This window comes from Ambystoma mexicanum, chromosome 5q, assembly GCF_040938575.1.
Source record: "Ambystoma mexicanum isolate Mex_15411 chromosome 5q, UKY_AmexF1_1, whole genome shotgun sequence".
In the NCBI taxonomy this organism is placed as follows: domain Eukaryota; kingdom Metazoa; phylum Chordata; class Amphibia; order Caudata; family Ambystomatidae; genus Ambystoma; species Ambystoma mexicanum.
This window is the reverse complement of record NC_090933.1, coordinates 42,594,818-42,616,667: the sequence shown is the minus strand read 5'-3', so window position 1 is coordinate 42,616,667 and position 21,850 is coordinate 42,594,818.

Below are 21,850 nucleotides of genomic sequence, written 5' to 3'. Positions count from 1 at the left end.
GTGGGGCGTGGGGGGGGGGATTACTACTCATGCCCAGGGCCTCGGGTAAAGAACACACCACAAACGCGGGTACCACTCACATGCAGATAAGCAAGGCGAGCAGCATGTGTTCTGTTGAGGATTGTGAATGAAGCACATCGCAGCCTGGGGGCAGGGACTGGGCAGGCTTGCTAAATTACCACAAGTTCTAACCAAAGGAAACTGGCGCATGCCTTGAGGCCGAGGCTTAGCAACCCCCGGGTCGAAAAGGTGTAATCTTCGAAGGGATTGTGTCCTCCGACGTATTACTCATCTTAGATATCTCCTTCCAGCTCTGCTGGCCTCGGAAATTTTTTTCTCTAGAGGGCGCTGCGTGTTGACGTCCTCCGAGTCGATGTCCCTCGACAGCCGCCGTATCGACGTCAACGTCATCCTGCCTATAAAGGCCGCGCGCAGCGTCCGTTGCTCAGTTCCGTTTTTCCGCGCTTACTCAGTGCCTCGGAATACCGTTGCTCAGTTTTTGTCAGATTAAACCTATTTACCTCGAGTTATTCGATCCGTACTCGATGGCTTCCTCGTCGGAACCGACAACTCCTCGATCCGGCTTCAAAAAATGCCGAGATTGTGGGAAAAAAGATGTCACTGACTGACCCTCACAGAGTTTGTCTGTGGTGTTTGGGAGCTGAACACCATTGTTCGGAGTGCGAGGACTGTATGTCCATGACAGCTAAGGCCCTGAAGGAGCGTAGGGGGAAGCTGGAGAAAGGTAAGACTTTTAAAGCTTCTTCTTCGTCGACGAAGTCGAGACATTCGTCTCCTCGTCACCATTCGCGCTCCAGGTCTCGGAGTGGGTCCCATCACTCCTCGAGATCGAAGCACTCGAAGAGGAGACGTCGAAGATCCCCTTCTCCGTCTTCCTCTGTTTCACCAAAAAGAATCCCTTGCCCCACGAAACATAGTTCCCGGGCTGAATGGGAGGAATTCCGCAAAAATATGATGAGCATCTTCGAGAAAGCGGCCTCGACCCCCTCGAAGACTGCCGAGAGCGATGCTCTGGTCGAAAGACCCGAAGGTCAAAAACGCAGCGAGTCGCAGTACCCGGCGAAGGAAACCTCTCGAGCGCGTCTCGAACCCTCGAGTAGGACTATGACCTCCAAACCTTCCTCGAAGGTTCCATCGACGCCGTCGACGAGGGTTCCGTCGACGCCGAGGTCGGTGTCTTCGACGCCGTTGTCGAAGGGACCTTCGACACACGGGTCTGTCGACTCGATACCAGCTTCGACACCGGCGTCAACGCCAAGAAAAGTCACGGTCACGACACACCAAGTGACTATCCCCAGGTCCTCGATGACGATGGCTTCGAGATTGTCGAGTAGAATCCCAATTCTGCCGAGGTCATCGAGGCCTCTGCCTTTGTTTTCGACGCCACGCTCGAAGCCTTCGACGTCAGCGTTTTCGAGGCCGATGATGACAAGTTCGGCACCCTCTGCTTTGGAAATGGGATTTACACCCTTTATGAGTTCAGAACAATTGAGAACTATGTCCTCAATTTTGGAAGAGGGTGAATTGTCCGAACAGGAAGACACATTTGAGTTGCAGGGACCTGTAACCCCAATTAGAGAGGAATTTTCCTCTGAAGAACGCAGGTTAAAGGATCTTGATGATTCCTTACATGAGGCAAGTGGGTTAGACACTTCCCCTGAGGTGGAGTTTGCTAGGCCAGACCCGGGGGAGCATGCTGAAACCCCCTATAGAGCCTTAATGGCCAGGATCACAGAGTTTATGGGGTGGTCTGCACCTTCACAATCTTTCCAACAAGATGACCTCACGGATATTCTTGATAAAGGCCCACAGGAGGATCCTGTGGTGCCTTTCCATAAAGCTCTTCAGAGGAAGATTATGATGAACTGGGAAACCCCAGATGTCGTCCCAGCAGTAAATAAAAAAACTGTCTACAAAATACAGGGTATCCTCTACAGACCCGGAGTTTTTGTCAAAACACCCATCCCCAGAAAGTCTGGTGGTACAGGCAGCATCTTCTACCGATGTCAAGACGGCTTATCCTACCGTCCCACAGGACAGGGATGATAAAAAATATGATGCTATGGCAAAGACATTTTTTTCGGCATGTAGCATGGCGTTAAAATCTGTGAATGCTACTTGCACCCTTGCTCGATTCAGCCATACACTTTGGGAGTGTACTTCTACAGCGGCTGACTGCATCCCGGAGGGAGAAGAAAGGGAGGCGTTCTTGAATATCATACAGGACGGTAAAGACGCTATGTGCGAATCCCTCCAGACGGGCATTGATTCGGCTGACAGTATCAGCAGAGCAATGGCGGCAAGTACAACAACTAGGAGATTTGCTTGGTTGAGAAAGTCTGGTTTTGCCCCAGATGTGCAAGCCAGGCTCTTGAACATGCCATTCGATGGCTCTTCTTTGTTTGGGAAAAAGGCGGATGACAGTTTAGAAAAACTGCAAACTTCAAAAGCAGCATCAAAATCCCTAGGCGCTGCAATCCGTCAGACAACTTTTCGTCCCACAGGAACCTCTGCGAGAGGCAAGTCCTTTCGCTTGTACTCCGCATTTGGAAGAGGTAGAGGACGACCGGCTCAAAGGGGACAAAGAAGAACTACCCGAGGTGGACGGGGTAGATATTCAAAGGCCGCAGCAACAGCAGGTGCCTCTTTACCATCGGCATCTGCATCAGCCGCCCCAAAACCACTCTGAGGACTTCCCTCACAGGACACCTGTAGGAGGCAGGTTGACTCAACATCTGGCGGAATGGCAAGCTATCACGTCAGATGCTTGGGCATTGGAAACAGTTGCCCAAGGTTACTGCCTGCCTCGCCTACGCATACCTCAGAGTCATCCACCGGGGATCAGCTCTCAGAAAGCTCCAGATCTGCTCCTCTTGCAGGAAATTTTGGACCTGCTAGAGAAAGGTGCCATAGAACCGGTACCTGTAGCGGAGAGGAACAAGGGCTGGTACTCCCCTTACTTTCTCATTCCAAAGAAAGACGGAGGACTGAGACCCATCTTGGACTTGCGAGAATTGAACAAATTCCTCAGAAAAGACAAATTCAAGATGGTCACTCTTTCTCAGATCCTCCAGGCCCTTCAGTTCCAGGACTGGTTGGTATCTCTGGACCTTCAGGACGCTTATTTCCATGTGCCTATCCATCTCAAACACAGGAAATACCTGAGGTTCGCAATTGGCAACTCTCACTATCAATTTGGAGTGCTGCCATTTGGGCTGACCTCCGCCCCGAGGGTCTTTACCAAGTTAATGTCGGTAGTGGCGGCAAGTCTAAGGAGGGAAGGGATTCATGTCTACCCCTACCTGGACGATTGGTTGATCAGGGCTGTTTCTTCGGAACAAGCTCAGATCCAGCTAAATCACGTGTGCCACTCCCTTCACAGACTGGGCTTCTCCCTCAATTTAAAGAAGTCACAAATGATACCATCGCAGAGACTCCAGTTCATAGGAGCGATCCTGGACACTTCCATGGGAAAAGCCTCGCCACCAGAGGTGAGGGGTCAAGATATTCTACAGATGGTTACCAAGTTCCAAGATGCCCAACGTCTCCCAGCCTTCGACTTTTTGAGGTTGCTAGGCCTCATGGCATCCTGCATTTTCCTAGTGCCAGAGGCTCGCCTGAGAATGAGATCCCTCCAGTGGGCACTGAGGACTCAGTGGTCACAATTCTCAGGGAGAATGACAGATCTTCTTCAGGTTCCCGACAGGGTGGCTCGAGACCTTCAGTGGTGGGCCTGTCAGGAGAACATTCTGAAAGGAGAACATTTTTGGCAATCCTGGCAGGAGATAACAGTAGTCACGGATGCCTCACTCACGGGGTGGGGAGCCCACGCCAATGACTTGACCATCAGCAGTCGTTGGCCTCCATCGGAGTCCAGACTACATATCAACCTGTTAGAGCTGAGAGCTATCAGACTTGCGCTGAAGGCGTTCCTGCCAGCCGTACAAGGGAAAAACGTCCTGATAATGACGAACAACACAGTGGCCATGCATTACCTCAACAAAAGAGGAGGCGTAGGATCACTACCCCTGTGCAGAGAGGCGATGCAGCTCTGGTTTTGGGCAATCCAAGAAGGAATCTCTCTATCGGCAGTTCACCTAGCCGGAGAGAAGAACTTGACAGCGGACGCTCTGAGCAGGCACAGCACAGTCTCCCACGAGTGGGAACTAGCTCAGGAAGTCCTTCAAGAGATCTTCGCCCTTTGGGGAACCCCTCAGGTGGATCTGTTCGCCACCAGCGTCAACAGGAAATGCGATCTGTTCTGCTCAAGGGAATTTCCCCCGAGAGGAGCTCTGGGAGACGCGTTCATAGTGGACTGGGAGTTTCCGCTTCTGTAGGCGTTCCCACCGGTCCCTGTCATTCCTCAAATGATCAGGAGGTTGAGAAGATTCCGGAGAACCATGATCCTAATTGCCCCGGATTGAGCCAGGAGAACGTGGTACCCGGACCTTCTAGACCTGTCCATCTGCCCTCCAATTCGACTTCCACTCAGAGAGAACCTACTCTCACAGAAGGGAGGTCAGGTTCTCCATCCAGACATCAAACCCTCAACCTTCACGCTTGGCTTCTGAAAGGTTGAGGTACAAGGATTGGGGCCTCCCTGATGATGTTATGGAGGTGTTGCTTTCGGCAAGGAGGCCAGCAACAAAGTCTTTATACCGCTGCCGTTGGAACAGATTTTGCAGCTGGTGTAGAGAACAGAATATCGACCCTTTTTCATGTGGTACACCAATGGTTTTGTCCTTCCTTCTATATTTGGCGAATTCAGGCCTTCAAGTTGGCACCATTAAGGGCTATCTTGCAGCACTATCCATTTTTAAGCACACTGCGGAAGAACCATCCTATTTCAAATTACCCTTGGTAATACAGTTTCTAAAGGGGTTAACCAATGTTTATTCCCCAAGACCATTCCAAGTTCCCCTATGGGATTTAAACTTAGTACTAACTTTCCTGATGGGCACACCTTTCGAACCACTCCAATCTTGTTCGTTTAGATTCCTTACCCTTAAAACTGTTTTATTAATAGCACTTACATCTGCTAGAAGGGTGAGCGAATTACAAGCTCTTTCTTGTAAACCCCCTCACACAATATTTCACAAAGACAAAGTTGTCCTGCAAGTGAAGCCTAATTTCCTCCCAAAGGTGGTTTCTGAATTCCATATCACTCAGAAGATTACCCTACCATCTTTCTATCCTCCTCCTCACCCGGGGAAAGAGGAAGAGAGGTTACACAGGCTAGACCCTAGAAGGGCTTTACGTTTTTACATCAGTAGACTAGCCAGGATAAGACAGGCAGACCAGCTGTTTGTAGGTTACGCAGGTCACAAGCTGGGGTTACCAATAACTAAGCAGACCATTTCCAGATGGATCATTCTAGCCATTCTGGAATGTTATAAACTGGCAGGGAAAGAGCCCCCTCAAAACCTTACGGCTCATTCGACCAGAGGTATGCAGCTTCATCGGCCCTCAAAAGAGGCGTGCCGGTTAAAGACATCTGTGCGGCCGCTACATGGTCGTCTGTCCATACCTTTACACGTTTTTACAATTTGGATTCCTCCTCCAGTCAAGAGACTAGGTTTGGAAGGGCTGTACTGCATTCTATTCATCAATAGAAGACAGCGTGAAGTCAGTACTCCCTCCTCCAATAATAGAATACTGCTATGGGAGCCTATCTAAGATGAGGAATACGTCGGAGGACACAATCCCTTCGAAGAACAAGTTACTTCTTACCTTGTAACGTTCTTTCAACGGGATGTTCCTCCGACGTATTCCTCATCGGCCCTCCCATCCATCCCCGCAGTTCTACTTCCCGTGTTGTTGCAGCTTACGCTCCTTCAGGGTGATTAGTCTAGTCCAGAAAGTATTATTGTGGGCTAAAAAACGGAACTGGCAGGATGACGTCGATACGGCGGCTGTCGAGGGACATCGACTCGGAGGATGTCGACGTGCAGCGCCCTCTAGAGAAAAAAATTTCCGAGGCCAGCAGAGCTGGAAGGAGATATCTAAGATGAGGAATACGTCGGAGGAACATCCCGTCGAAAGAACGTTACAAGGTAAGAAGTAACTTGTTCATCTACACCGACCAGCAGCTGATCATCTGTGTCTCCTTCGCCCGCTCTCGCGTGGTGGTAGCAAAACAGAACTTCTGAAGGTCTTCCTATAGAGTATGTTGATTTATGCATTTGCCGCCAGAAGGCAATCATTTCTGCAGGGCTGGTGCTCACGCCATTTTCAGTTCATGGATTAACCCCAGGACTGCAAAAGGGCACACTTAAAAATAGAAACACCTTTGAAAATCATGATGAAATGTCAGTTTATTCAGCAATAATACGGTAAAAAGCTTTGTCCTTTTCATGTACTTCTTTTACAGGGGGTGGGGCATTTATTTTTCAACTTTTGTAATGTAACTGAGTAGCTTTTCAATATGCTTGTCAACCCGGAGGACGGAAAACGATGTAATGTTCTTTGCTAAATTCTATAATAATCTAGGCAATGATATTTGGCCTCCATTTGCCTCTTGGCTTTGTTGTACATATTACAGGTACAATCACACAACATGCTCCCAAACCAATATTTAGCTGGTCACACGGTGGACTGAGTCAGGAGCTTACTTCTGTTATGTTTAACCTGCTGTATACCTTTACCTTGGTTACCAGTAACACTCATTATGTACACTGCAAAATCCATGGTTGCAAGAGCTACACATACATAAAACAAAGTATTTATTTGATTATTTATAGCCACTCATAATCACGTTTTATGAAATGCCTTTTTTTTTTTTATAAAGCCCTTCATGATGGAGTCTTCCTGTTTGTAAGCACAACAAAATAGGTGTCATTCCCCATTTTAATGCTCCTTGATAATGGCTTGGCAGATAACATCAAAGCAGAAGGAAAGACAGGAAATAAAATCAATGGATAGAAATGGGAAGAGTGGTGGAGTACATACAATGCTGAGTGCCCAAAGTTGAAGGAAGAAATAGGAACTTGATGGAGCTGTGGAAATGAGACTGATAGGGGTGAGAGGGAAATCGAGACTATGATAAGGGAATGGCAGACTGGAAGGCGGCGAGTGAGAAATGGTGAACGCTGGAGGTGTGATACTAAAACTGGGACGAATTTAGCTCAGTCTTGCAATGAGTGATATGGGGTCAGAGCAAAATTGAAGTCAAGTTGCTAGCTTAGTCAGACTGGGGGTGATGGGCAGATCTGCACAGATAGTGTTGAAGGTTTTTGACTGCAAGAGTTAAAAGTGAGAAGACATAGATGGAGGTGGGAACGAATTAGATATATCGTAGAGAAAGGTGCATAGAGTGGAGGAGGGGCTAAACGGCTGGCTGGGAGAGAAAGAGGGGAGACAAGGACACAGGTGGTGGCGTAAAGGAGACTGGACAGGAAAGGGGCATAGATGGAAGCGAGAGCCAACGCTGATGGGGAAACTGAGAGATCTAGTCAAGAGATCCAGTGACAGGTTTTGTGACAGTAGTGGGTGAAAGAGAAAACTTGGTGATAGTGAAGTAGATGGTTATGCAAGACACAGGATGGTTCGAGAGAGACGCGCTGTATGTGTAACGGGAGGAAGATAGAAGGAGAGGAAGTGGATAGGGAGCGACCGTGCAAGATGAAAAGGTCAGTAAAACATGCATGCACGTGCGAGAGGCAAGATTGAGAAGAGTGAAAGAAAGTAAAATGAAAGATAAAAGTGGAAGTAAAGGCTAGTAAGAGAGCAGAAATGGATAGGGAAACAGGATGTAGAGACCATTGAGGGACTTTATGGGAGAATAGGATAAGGAGATGGGAAGAAGCAAACGAGCTGAAGGGTAAAACCAGGACAGTTTATGGCATTAGGCATTGTTTTGCATAATGAATTTGTTACTGAAGTCAAGTGCCTCTTTTTCTTTAGGTTACCTCTTCCAATGGAGCGGGCCCCATGGCCTCATAACCATAGTGTGTAATATCCAGTGAAATCTAGCAGTACTTTCACCACTCTAGATCTAGTGATCTAATACTGCACATTAGGCTGGATATGTTACATTTTACTTACTTGGTGGTGTTTAGGGGTAGGCGAAGGTTGTTGGGAAGGAGGGATGATCGTCCCAGACCCCCCATTGCTTTGGGATGAAACAGAGGCCAGTCAATGTGCGCTAGGGGCTAGCAGAGGTTACAAGGGGGAGGAGGGCTGTTGCTAGGTGCCATAGTGCGGGGAGGGTGGTGCACTTTATGCCATGGTATACATGGGAGTCAAATGCCTTCTCAGGTAGATAGTAGCCTTGGAATCAAGGCCTAGTTTTGCGCTGAAGCCAGGGCAACGGGCCCGAGCCACACACATAGAAATAAAGCATATGCAGGCGGGAATAGGTTGTAGCTTGGGCACAGGTGAGAAAGACCAGAGCTGCAGAGATTCATAGACCCTTCATTGTCTCATGTTGCCAACATTTCGTATTCCAGAAGGAATGCACCCTGCAAGGCCACAAGGGTGTTGAGCGCTCATAGTGAAAAGCGATCCCACGAGAATGAGGGAACGAGCCTCCAACCCTTCCTGTCCCAGCTCAAAGTAATAGCACCCGAAAGCTCCAGCCCCAAGATCCCCAGCATTCCAAGATACCAGTCAGTTCCAGACCACCAACCATAAAATTGTCAGACCCACGCAATCGCTCAGAAAAGATCTGTAAACAGGCATCAGTTGCCTTTGTAGAGGAGGTCCCAGACATGGCCTGCACTCCAGCCACCCATTCTGAAGTACCAGGAACGTACACACTGAGATATGTGACATATGATGAACAAATAAACCAGCAGAGAGCTGCACTATGGCTCTGCCCAGTGCCCATCAGAAGAGCAAGGCCTATTGAAGTGCCAATAACCAGACAACTATGGTCAGTAAGGTATCCATTGAGACAAGCATACCAGCAGCTGACACGAAATGAAGACTACTTGCAAACTGTCCCAGAAGAGACCCAAAGGGCCTTAATTGAAGGTGAATGGTGACGACACAAGGGCCCGGACAGACTCACAGATGAAAGAAACGACAACCAAAAAGGTCATAAACAAAGACGTAATGTTAATAATAATGACGTAATGGACTTAGAAGAAGAGACGATGATGATGAAATAATAAAGGAACTTAACTATAAAGCAGGATGAAAATATGCAACTAGCTAACGCCTGTAAATAGGTTTGGAACACAAGAAGCTAAGAAAACAGTACTGCTTGCTATGCTTAGTAGAAGAATAGAGCGGCAAGAGACAACTTTATATCTACCTCAACGAAGCACATTATATAGGTGAAAATCCATTTTATACAAAAGCAGAATTAAACCCAAGTTGCTAGGGGTGAAACAGGCCAGGATTCGCATGCCAGCACAAAGCCAAACGAAAGAGTGGAATCGAAACTCAGCAAGAGGCAGCTCGTGCCTGGGAAGTCGAGGTTAAGCCAAATGAGGGAGGCAGACAGTAACTTCGGAGAATTGAAACTTAAGAACAAGAGCAGCCTGCCCCGCGAAGGTCGAGATAAGGAGGCCCACGCAGGTGGCGGGCCTAAAGGAGAATTAAATGCACAAATAGAAGGAAAAAGAAGCAGATTCACGGTGTACTAACATGTGACCAGCGGAGAGCCAAGAGGTACCAACGTCTGATGTCACCCAAAAGCAGAAGATACCATAACTTTTCCTGAGAAGAAGCTACAGTTTCAAAGCCATCCTCAGACAACTAATTGACACATAGTACTGATTGATGGAAAGGAGGCAGGGTGAATCATGGGGCATGCCGCATCTGGGTGACCATTCTGCATGCTGCTAATTAAAGTGGAGATTTATGTTTAGGGTTGTAGCCAGCCCAATCACAGTGGGCCAAATAATCTAAGGTCCTATAGATAGTAGAACCAATGAGAGGTCGTACTTTTAGTGATGTTTGCATGAATAATGTAGAGGGAAGGGCGAAGACTCCTACCCGATGAGTTATCCAATCCTAACACTCCGTTACCATATAGAGATATAGCACCTATACTTAAGTTACCTTTTCCAACCAATAGAATTGTATGACAACCTTTTGAGTGTTACACGTCAATGATGACAGATTTTTACTATAACTATTGCTGTTTGAATGAAGATTGGCGCGAGTTGAAGCGAGACGGGCGATCGCATCACTGTTGATTTCCATGTTTTCCCGTTTGTTGTACTTGTCATTAAACGGACTCCCCTTTGCCAAACCATTGAGTTGTCCTTATTGATTGGTGTTGGAGTAAGAGAATCCTGCACCCCATCTACCTCAAGGTGCAGCTATCTCGTCTTAAAGTACTCGAGGGTGAGCTCTGATCCTATGGGCCCATCAGAGGTCACTCCACCCTGCTGTGCACTTGGTGGCAGAGAGGAGGGTTCAACCATCATTTATTGTTTATTGATTAAAATAAGACACCTATTGACCGTTGACACGAAGTAACTCTAGGTCTTCGGCAATATCACGAGTCCCTCGCCATTTGGCTGAGTAGACTGTGAAGCTTCCCGTGGACAATGGTAGCATAAGTGATCCAAAACTGCAGTGGGCTTGAAGGGACCCGTTTTAAAAAACATAACCCTTCCCATTCCTACGGGCAGCGGATCAGGCGAAAGACTGAAGGAGGCGGTAACGGAGGCGGTGATCCTGAGGGTCCAGAGTGGAACGATGTGAACGGTGAGTGGAACAAAAATTGAGTGCTTTGGCAAATGTCATAGGCTTTAGAACAAGTAAAGGGAAAAGGTAACAGAGTGAGGTGTAAAAAACAAAATAGTCAGAAATGGAGAAGTCTGTATATATATAAGGGGATAATGACTCGAGAATAATTGAGAAGAGAGAGGTTACCGGGGTAGACACCCGAGAAGAGAGAGGTTACCGGGGTAGACACCTGAGAAGAGAGAGGATTCCAGGGCGGACACCTGAGAAGAGAGAGGATACGCCTTATTCCTGTACTTTAATATAGCGGTCAGAAGAAATGTGAACTCAGAGCCTGTTACTCACCACTCCGAATAGGCCGAAGATGCAGAGAAAATGACCTTGGAGATGTTGGTGGTTAAGATTCCGAATTCAGCCTTCCATCCCAGCTCCCCTGAGTGCAAGACTCGGGCTTCCTCAAAGAGGGGCTCTTTTCCACAATGTACCTCTCTGCTGTTTCAGTTAGAATAGACAGAGATGTCAATTGAGTATAAGAGCGGGGAGAACACACACCACCAATAACAATGCTGCAAAAGAATACCAAGATAGTAGACAGTGTTGATATTATACAAGTGATTAGAACAGTTGAAATGATTGGACAACTACCTAGATAGATATTGGAGTGGAGTTGAGTTTCCCCTGGATGATCTACAAAGAATAACACAAATGAGTGGAATTGAACTAAATCAGTATCGGTTCCCACTATAGCTATAGAATTGATAACAACTGACCTGAATAAAGATAAATGGAGTAAGAGGAGTCCAGGATTCTGAAGACAACGACAGAAAATAACAAACAGGGAAGTTAGTACAGGTAAGTAACCCCGAACGGCACGAGGGACGCACTAGTACCGGGTTGGTGCAGTTCAGGAGGGCGTTCATATGCACTTAAGAGCAATCTCACAGGAAAGTCATTCAATGTCCCAGAATCCAACAGAAGACAATATCCATGGAAGACAATAGGTATGTACCTGAGTACACGAGTATAGTTGAGTAGCTGTTGAGATGATCCGGATAGTAGACAGCAAATTGATGTGCAGAGCGGCAACCAGGAAAAAACCGCAAGACACAGAAGAGAGCCGTATCCAGTAGTCGTTCCGAGTCCAACAACCAGACGAGCACGACAGGAATAATAGAGGAGATGAGGCAATCCAAAAGTCAGGCAAAAGGTCAAAACCAGGAGTTCAGATAAGGATTCGTGTAGGGAGACACGAAGAGGAAACGGACGAAACCGCGTGTAGCTGGTAACGCTAATTAGCAGCAACGAGCCCCTTGGAAGACGGTGGTTTTATAGTCGTAAGAGGGGCGTGGCTTGCTGTACGTCTTCCACGTACAAGACGTGTCAGGTGACCTGGAGCGCATCTACATTTGTACAGACGCCATGGTAGCTTGTACCTGGACCATAGAGGAGCCTGTAAAGAAGTTGTATTCTGCAAGGATGCCCGCGGGGAAACCTAAAGTGTAACAGCATCCTCCCCCAAAGACTCTGGCAACCCCCTGGCGGAATGGAAGCTCCTCAGAAGAACCGGACAATGCAAATTGGAGAGTGGCTCCCAAGTACGGTCCTCAGGCCCATACCCCTTCCAATCCACGAGGTAGAACAACGTACCCCTAGACACCCTGCAGTCCAGGATACGCGAGACCTCATATTCCTCCTCACCATCCACCAAGATCGGCGAAGGACGAGTAGGCAGACGGGTCCCATGGATGAAAGGCTTGATCAAGGAGACATGAAAGACTGGATGTATGCGCCATGATCGCGGCAGAGAAAGCTTAACTGCCACAGGATTGATGACATCAGTAATGGCATAGGGTCCCACAAATTTGGGCAGAAGCAAGCGTTTGCCTGCAATTCGCAAATTGCGGGACGATAACCACACCTTCATGCCACTGCGATAGACTGGAGCAGGTGATCGATGCACATCAGCATACTTCTTGGCACGATCTTGAGCTCGGAGTAAATGACAGCGTACATCCCGATGAATCTTATTGAGATCTCTGATGCAATCTTTTGCTGCAGGATTAATGGCCGGTAATACCGGATCAAGTGGAAGTGCCCTAGGATGACCACCATACAAGGCAAAAAAGGGAGAAACTCCAGTTGATGTATGCATAGAGTTGTTGTATGCAAATTCTGCATAAGGCAAAGAAGTAAACCAAGACTGTTGGTACTGAAGGCATAAACAGCGTAGATACTGTTCGATGGTAGCATTAGTTCTCTCGGTCTGCCCATCCGTTTGAGGATGGTAAGACGAGGAATACCTGTCGTCAATACCCAGAGAAGCTGTAAGAGCCTTCCAGAATCGTGACGTAAATTGTGTGCCACGATCGGAAACAATAACCGAGGGTAAACCAAAGAAACGAAACACATTTGTCAAGAACAGTTTCGCCAATTCTGGAGCTGCAGGCAAACCAGAACAAGGTATGAACAATGCATATTTAGTGAAGTAATCAACGATTACCCAAATAGTGTCATAGCCCTGAACGTCAGGAAGTTCCACAATGAAATCCATTGACAGCATCTGCCAAGGTTTGTACGGCACAGGAAGAGGTTGTAACAATCCAACTGGTTTGGCTCTAGAAGTTTTACACTGAGTGCATATGGAACAAGTCAAAATGTAATCCTTTACATCACGAACCATGGAAGGCCACCAAGCCCAACGCCGTAAGGCTTCAAGAGTTTTTTGACTTCCTGGATGTGCAGCAATCAAAGAATCGTGAGACCACTGAAGCGCTAAATCTCTAGCTTGACCTGAGGGTATATAGACGCGCCCTTGAATGAATGGCATACCCTGAATGATTTCCAGATTGAGGTCAGTGATCTCTTTTGGATGTTTTGAAACCCAATCAAGGATGATTGAACGCAAAGAGAGCTGAACCGAACAACCACAAACAACCTTGTTTGGTAGAAGAGGAAGAGCTTCGACCTGTTGGGACTGACCATCCGCATGTAAGCGCGAGAGAGTATCAACCGGAACTTGAGCTTTAGCAGGACGGTATGTGATAACAAATTGGTATTGTGAAAAGAATAAATGCCACCGCGCCTGCCTAGCCGTAAGACATTTCATAGATTGGAAGGCTAACAGACTGCGGTGATCCGAGTATACAGTTACAAGGTGTTTGGCCCCCAAAAGATGATGCCTCCATTCCAAGAATGCGTCTCTGATGGCTAAAAGTTCGCTTTCTGTGATGGGATAATTCTTTTCGTAAGCTGTCAATTTACGAGAGAAATAGGCAACAGGATGAATCTCTCCCGAATGCGGACAGGTTTGAGACAATACCGCCCCAAGGGCATAACCTGAAGCATCAGCTTCAACAAAAAAAGGAAGCTCGGGATCAGGATGTTTGAGGACAGGAGCGGAAGTGAAGGCGGATTTTAATTGATCAAAGGCTCTCTGAGCTTCTGAAGACCATACAAATGGTACTTTGGCACTTGTCAGAGAGGTAAGTGGTGCAGATATTTCAGAAAACCCATTGATGAAGCGTCTATAAAAGTTTGCAAATCCCAGGAATGATTGTAAAGATTTGACTGAATTGTGCACAGGCCATTCCAGGATCGCACTAATTTTGGATTGACTCATGTGCACTCCATTGTTAGTAAGGTCATATCCCAAAAATTCCACCTCTGAGGCATGAAATATGCACTTTTCGGCTTTAACAAACAATCTATGTTCCCTCAGACGTTGGAGTGCTGTCTTGACATGTTTTTCGTGGTCTTCCTGGTTTTGAGAGTAAATCAAAATGTCATCCAGGTAGACAACAACAAATTGATCAAGAATGTCGTAAAACATATCGTTCATGAAAGCTTGAAAGGTGGCCGGGGCATTACATAACCCAAAAGGCATGACAAGATACTCAAGTAGACCGTAACGTGTTTTAAATGCGGTCTTCCATTCGTCCCCCTCTCTCATGCGGACGAGATTGTAAGCTCCTCTGAGATCAAGCTTAGTGAATATTTTGGAAGAACCCAATTGATCAAGAAGGACAGAAATCAGAGGAAGAGGATACTGTTTTTTATGGTTGCTGCATTCAAAGCACGATAATCTATACAAGGACGTAGATCCCCTTCCTTCTTAGGGACAAAGAAAAGTGGTGATGAAATTGGTGATTTGGAAGGACGAATTAATCCCATGGTCAAAGCCTCGTCTATGTAATCTTTAAGAACTTCGTCTTCTTTGAGAGTGAGGGAGTACACTCTGCCGGATGGTATTTTTACTCTCTGAATTAGGTCTATTGGGCAATCATAAGCTCTATGTGGGGGTAGAGTCTCCGCCATCCCTTTGTCAAAAACATCTGTGTAATCTACATATTGAGAAAGTATCACAGAGGTAACATTTTTAGAGACAGCTCCGATATGCATTGTAGGTGAAACTAGCGCCCTGACTGGACTATCATGGGTAATACCGAGTAATGTAGTTCATCGAGTATTGCACATATTGGAAGGGAACTGAATCTGAGATGTCGACCAGTCGATGGCAGGATTATGAAGTTTCAACCATGGAATGCCCAGAATGTCTTTGTAAGCTGGTGCTTTAATGATATCAAATGATATGTCTTCAGTATGGCCTTCATCAGTACTCATATGTAGTGGAACTGTTTGGTGAGTTACCATTCCTGAGACAAGAAGTGAACCATCCACTGCATTCACTGTTTCAGGTATAGTTTTGCGAACCAGTGGTATTCTTGACATGGTGGCAAAACATTGATCAACATAATTACCTGTTGCACCTGAATCAATCACGGCTGTTGTCTGGAATGAAACACCATGATCTAAGGAAAATGTAACAGGTAGGCGGACTAAATGACTCGGATTCTGTAATTTAGAGTCCAAGGGTGAGTTTCCCGACATAGGGACTCTATCTACTGTCGGGATTTGGCGTTTCCCGCCTTTCTTTTAGGTTTTTTGGTACACTCAGGTAATAAGTGATCAGAGGCCCCACAATACATGCAGAGATTGTGTGATCGACGATATTCTCGTTGAGCAGGGGTAAGCGGTCCCCTAACCACCCCAATCTGCATAGGTTCAGGCGCAGGAGATGACGAAGAGGAGGCCTCTGCTGAAACCGTGCTGAACAATGCTGTTTTCTTTTCGCCGCGTCTTTCGGACTTGCAAACATCAATCTGAAGGACTAAGTCTAGCAGTTCCCCGAATGCCGCGGGAACTACAGGGACAGTGGGGAGGGTGTCCTTTAGTTCATCTGAGAAGCCTTGATAGAAGACAGCTGTCTTCTTTTCTTCAGGCCAGTCAGTTTCTGCTGCCAATTGATTGAATCGTGCCAAATAAACCAATAAAGAATTGTTTTCTTGTCGATGTTTTAAGAGTTCCAGATCAGTAGCTTGAGTAGTATAACGTGTATCAAATACTTTACTCATCATAGAAAGAAGGGCATCACAATTGTAGAGAACATGACTATTAGATTCCAACAACGGGTTAGCCCATGCGGCTGCAGTGCCTCCCAAATGAGACAAAACAAAAGCCGCTTTGGTTGTAGATGTGGGAAATGAGGCGGGACGACACAGAAAATGCAATTTGCATTGATTAATGAAGGTTCTGTATTGTTTAGGGTTGCCTAGGAAGCGTTCAGGAGGAGCTAGAGGGAACTGGGTTGTAAGCATGATCGGGTTTGGTTCCTGCTGTGGAGGTGGAAACCCTGAACCTGATGCTGTAACTCCAGCACCAGCCATCTGTGACGCTGGTGTGGTAACCAAAGACTGAATGGCGTCCATGCGTTGGCGCAGTGCTTCTTGTGCATTGGTCAAGTCGGTACGTAGATCTGTGACCATTTGCACGATTTGATTCAAAGCATCACTGGCCTCTGTGGACGTTTTTCCTAGGCTGCTAATTCTGTTACTCACCACTCCGAATAGGCCGAAGATGCAGAGAAAATGACCTTGGAGATGTTGGTGGTATAAGATTCCGAATTCAGCCTTCCATCCCAGCTCCCCTGAGTGCAAGACTCAGGCTTCCTCAAAGAGGGGCTCTTTTCCACAATGTACCTCTCTGCTGTTTCAGTTAGAACAGACAGAGATGTCAATTGAGTAAAAGAGCGGGGAGAACACACACCGCCAATACCAATGCTGCAAAAGAATACCAAGATATTAGACAGTGTTGATATTATACAAGTGATTAGAACAGTTGAAATGTTTGGACAACTACCTAGATAGATATTGGAGTGGAGTTGAGTTTCCCCGGGATGATCTACAAAGAATAACACAAATGAGTGGAATTGAACTAAATCAGTATCGGTTCCCACTATAGCTATGCAATTGATAACAACTGACCTGAATAAAGATAAATGGAGTAAGAGGAGTCCAGGATTCTGAAGTCAACGACAGGAGAAAATAACAAACAGGGAAGTTAGTACAGGTAAGTAACCCCGAACGGCACGAGGGACGCACTAGTACCGGGTTGGTGCAGTTCAGGAGGGCGTTCATATGCACTTAAGAGCAATCTCACAGGAAAGTCATTCAATGTCCCAGAATCCAACAGAAGACAATATCCATGGAAGACAATAGGTATGTACCTGAGTACACGAGTATAGTTGAGTAGCTGTTGAGATGATCCGGATAGTAGACAGCAAATTGATGTGCAGAGCGGCAACCAGGAAAAAACCGCAAGACACAGAAGAGAGCCGTATCCAGTAGCCGTTCCGAGTCCAACAACCAGACGAGCACGACAGGAATAAAGGAGGAGATGAGGCAATCCAAAAGTCAGGCAAAAGGTCAAAACCATGAGTTCAGATAAGGATTTGTGTAGGGAGACACGAAGAGGAAACGGACGAAACCGCGTGTAGCTGGTAACGCTAATTAGCAGCAACGAGCCCCTTGGAAGACGGTGGTTTTATAGTCGTAAGAGGGGCGTGGCTTGCTGTACGTCTTCCACATACAAGACGTGTCAGGTGACCTGGAGCGCGTCGACTTTTGTACAGACGCCATGGTAGCTTGTACCTGGACCATAGAGGAGCCTGTAAAGAAGTTGTATTCTGCAAGGATGCCCGCGGGGAAGCCTGAAGTGTAACAGAGCCCCACATAATAGGGGACGATTTGGCTACCACCACGTTTAAAGACGTTGTGAACGGGGTTAGTTTAAACTCCATGTCGGGGTAAAGAATTAAAGGCAGGGATATTTGTGTCCAGCTGGTGTCTGTCTAGTCTGTTAAATGTCTGTCGTACATTTTCTGTTATGTGTCACATGTAAGGAATTTTGTCTCTTTGTTGTTTAGAACTGATTAGGATTTTATGCGATTCTATAGTTGAGAGGGAATCGCACACAAATTGATGTTTTAAGTAAATTGGTGAGATAAAATAAAATAAAAAAATTCTTTTGACGTAAACAATTGGTTTGGAGCTTGCGACATTTGGTGCTCGCTCATATTGTTGGAAGTGTTAAAGTTGCCTGAAGGCGTTGAAAAGTATTATATAAGAGGTATAGAGATTTTTTTAAGCATGGAAGACATTACTCCATTAGCACACTTATGTAAGCAATTGCCGAAACACGCACACAAGCTTAAGAAATATAGCGCCGAGTGGGTTAAGGGTACCGCCCACAAGATGTTTATGCCGTGGCCACAAAATGGGTCTTTATCTAAAGCCGTTTTACAGCATATGACGACTTACTTGCATGCCACATTTACAGGCAAGAAGCTAGAGAAATGCCTTGCTGTTCTAGAACTCTGGAAAATGTTTGAACAGTCAAAGGAGGAAGAGCCTCCTGCAGACTGGATATTAAATGTATGCACAGAGGGGGGTGAGACTCCTACTGCTCCACCTGCCCCGCCTGAAACAGAAACTGAGGGAAGCAAGCCTGAGGGACTCTACCCATTAAGGGAGCTAAAAGCAGCTACAGGGTACAGCAACCCCTCACATGAGTCACCTACATACAGTAGTGATGAAAATCGAGGGAAGGATCAGGACAAGAATCTTACCTCTGCAGTCCTGAGGGACAAAGAGAGACGCGATGATGAAAGGAAGGATCAGGCACAGACTAGTGCATCTCTCGATAAGGAGAGAGAGGGAAAGAAATGGAAAGGAAGTGAAGACAGAACTGATGAGATAGCATTCACAAAAGACGAAAGGATGGGAGGACAAATACTATTGAAACTCGATAGAGAAAAGGAGGTGATGAAGTGAGACCTAAACAGAGGTTAGATGAGGCACAGAGAAAGGAGAAAGAGAAGGAGTTAAGGGACGAAAGGACAAGAAGGAAAGATAGGCTGAGGTGAGAATAGCTATATCACGAAGAGCAAGAAAAACAGCTCGATCACAAACAGAGAACAGCCTATGAGCACGACAGACAGAAACAGCTAAGGCTGGAAGAAGAGCAAAGGGTACGTGAAAAAAGGATAAGGAGACGAAGGGATGAGGAAGTTGGAAGGGCAGATGAATGTAGAAATGAAAAGAGAAGGGAAGAAGAAGAGGCGAGGAAGCGCAAAGAATTTGATGATGATATCGAACGTAAATGTAGGTCACGCGATCTCGAATATCTGGAGAGGGAAGTTGAAAAACCCGATCCAGTGGTAGACTGGGAAGACATTGAAGAATTCTTTCCTGTGTACGACTCAGTACCAGGCACGTCTAGGGCAAATATTGAAGATGACTTCGACACCAGAAGCATCGGGGAAACGATCAATAAAATATATGATGAAATGGGGCTAGAACAAATATCCCAAGGAGAGGGGGAAGACGAGCGCTTGGAAAGTACTCAGCTTTATGACACAGAGGATGTCACCCAAAATAGTTGGAGTAGGAAACTGTCCCTGGACAGATTACAAATCAGTAGAAACGATGATGACACAAGGAGTTGCGTGAATTGGGAGCAACCAATGTCTGACTCCAAAGAGGAAGAGTATGAGACAAATGAAGAAGGGAGTTGGCGCGAAAAGCGGCTCCCAAGGGACAAAGGGGTACGATGGTCAGACGCTAGCGAGTCTGCACCAAGGACATCAGAGTCTGCCGCACAGTCTGACCGGCATGAAGGACCTCCCCATGGTCTGAGGGGGGTGTCGGCACCCGCCTATGTATACAGATTGAGGACGTTGCCAGGCAGACGGCGATGCAGGAATATTACCCCTGCGCTAGACAGGAGATCTATGAGAGAAGAGAAAGAAGGCTGCGCACTCCAATTTCCGGTACTAGAAAAGGGGGGCGCAAGACCGCAATATATTCCATGGCCACACATGGATCGAGAAAACCTGACAAACAAGCTTCCAATGCTGATCTCGGGAACCGGGAAGTGGATACATGAGTTAGAAAAAATGACAGGGGGAGTTACGTTAGCTATAGGGGACATTAAATGTCACCTGCTCGCCATACTTGATGAAAGGGCAGACGATGTGTGGACACGGGAAGGGTGCCCTGGTGTAACCACAATTAACACTGCGCACAACGGAGCGCCATTTAACAATTGTAGAGCAGCAGTATGGAAAGCGCTAAGAGAGCTGTACCCAGACACTTCCGATATGGGAGCTATAATGACTCGAAAAATGAAGGAGTCAGAAGAACTGTTAATTTATATCCAGAATTTTCAAGATGCTTGGATACTCGAAACGCATGAGTCTTGGACGAAATCTATACCAGTGTTTTACCACATATTGTGCCAAGGGTTGCCAGACCCAGTGCAGAAGCAGCTCAAGAAATTGGTAGGAGTTGAGGCTAAGCCTTGGGCTGAAATACAGTTAACTATCGCACATTATTGTAGATTGCTACAAGAAAAGAATTGAAAAAAGGAGGCAACTCGAAAGGGTGAAGAAGCGAAGCTGGTGCAAAAGAAATTATCAAAGTATGCTCTCAAAGTAGCCATGCTAACTAACCCAGCTGAACAAAACATGCAACAGGGGGCTAATCCACAGCAGAACAACCAGGGTAACGTAGGCCTGTACACGAGGGGAAGAGGATTTAGAGGAAGAGGATGGCAGAGCAATCAAGGAGGTTTCAAAAGTAATCAAGGAGGTTTTCAAAATGTGCAAATGGGCAACCCAGATATGTCAAATGAGCAAACAATCTGACCACCGCCAGTATGTTGGCTATGTGGAATGGCAGGACATTTGGCGCGCACGTGCAGAAGCCAAGGCGCATGGCAAAATATCCAGGAATGGGAGCAGGCACGGCGAATCCACCTGCAGTCTCACAACAGGGCGTTGCACAGAATCATACGGTGCAGCAGCAAGCGCCAGCCATGCAGCAATGTGCGCAACTAGGGGTACAACCACCGAACATGGGAAATTTGCCACAAGGGCAATCCCAACAGGCACCACCGCAACCCTTTCAGAGTATAAACTCGGAAGGGGAGGCAACACTGGGAATGGAGAAAATCAGCAAGTGTACAGTGGGCCGAACTTATATATGAACTAGGACAGCTCACTGGGAACCCTGATGTGCTCTATCCTATCAGTGACACCAGACCCTCATAGGGAACCTAGGGTGAATGTTATTATAGGGGGTAAAGAATATTTCTTCCTAATTGACACGGGTGCAACATGCTCGTGCATACGAGAAGGCAAGTTTTCCTTGTCCGGCGAGGCCATAGATACTGAGAGTTTTACAGGAGCTCACAGTCGAGTTCCCTTTACAGACGCACTCCCAGTCTCCGTAGGAGAGTGCGAAATGAATGTACCTTTGTTGTATTCACGTCAGACCCCAGTGAATATCTTGGGTTGAGACTTAATGACAAATTCATTGAACATGACGATTTCGTTCACGGAAGAGGGCATAATATGCTCCACTCTGGGAATGCATTGCTCGAATGTATGCAAAATGATTAGAGCATACTCAGGACACATAGCCATGAGGGCCACACCATTAGAGCCAGAAGTTTTCGCATATGGCATGCGTGTACTTATGGCGGGATTGCCAGGCCTGGCAGATAAGGCCATGAGAACGCCTGATGAGTTTTTATTCAGACCAAGAATACCTATGCATGAAGAGGAGGGACAAGTATTTCCCTTCATGATACATGCTGCAGCAGTGCGAGTGAAAGTAGCATTGGTCGAAGGCTACGATGATGAAGGCAGACAATTGTGCGTGATTATCGCCATTGAAGAAGGGTATCGAGTGACTGACGTCACCGATGACGATCTGTTTGAAGAGCAACCAGACTCAGAAGAGACAAGGGTGGAAGTGAGTCTCGTATTTTGGGTAAAAATGATCAGGAG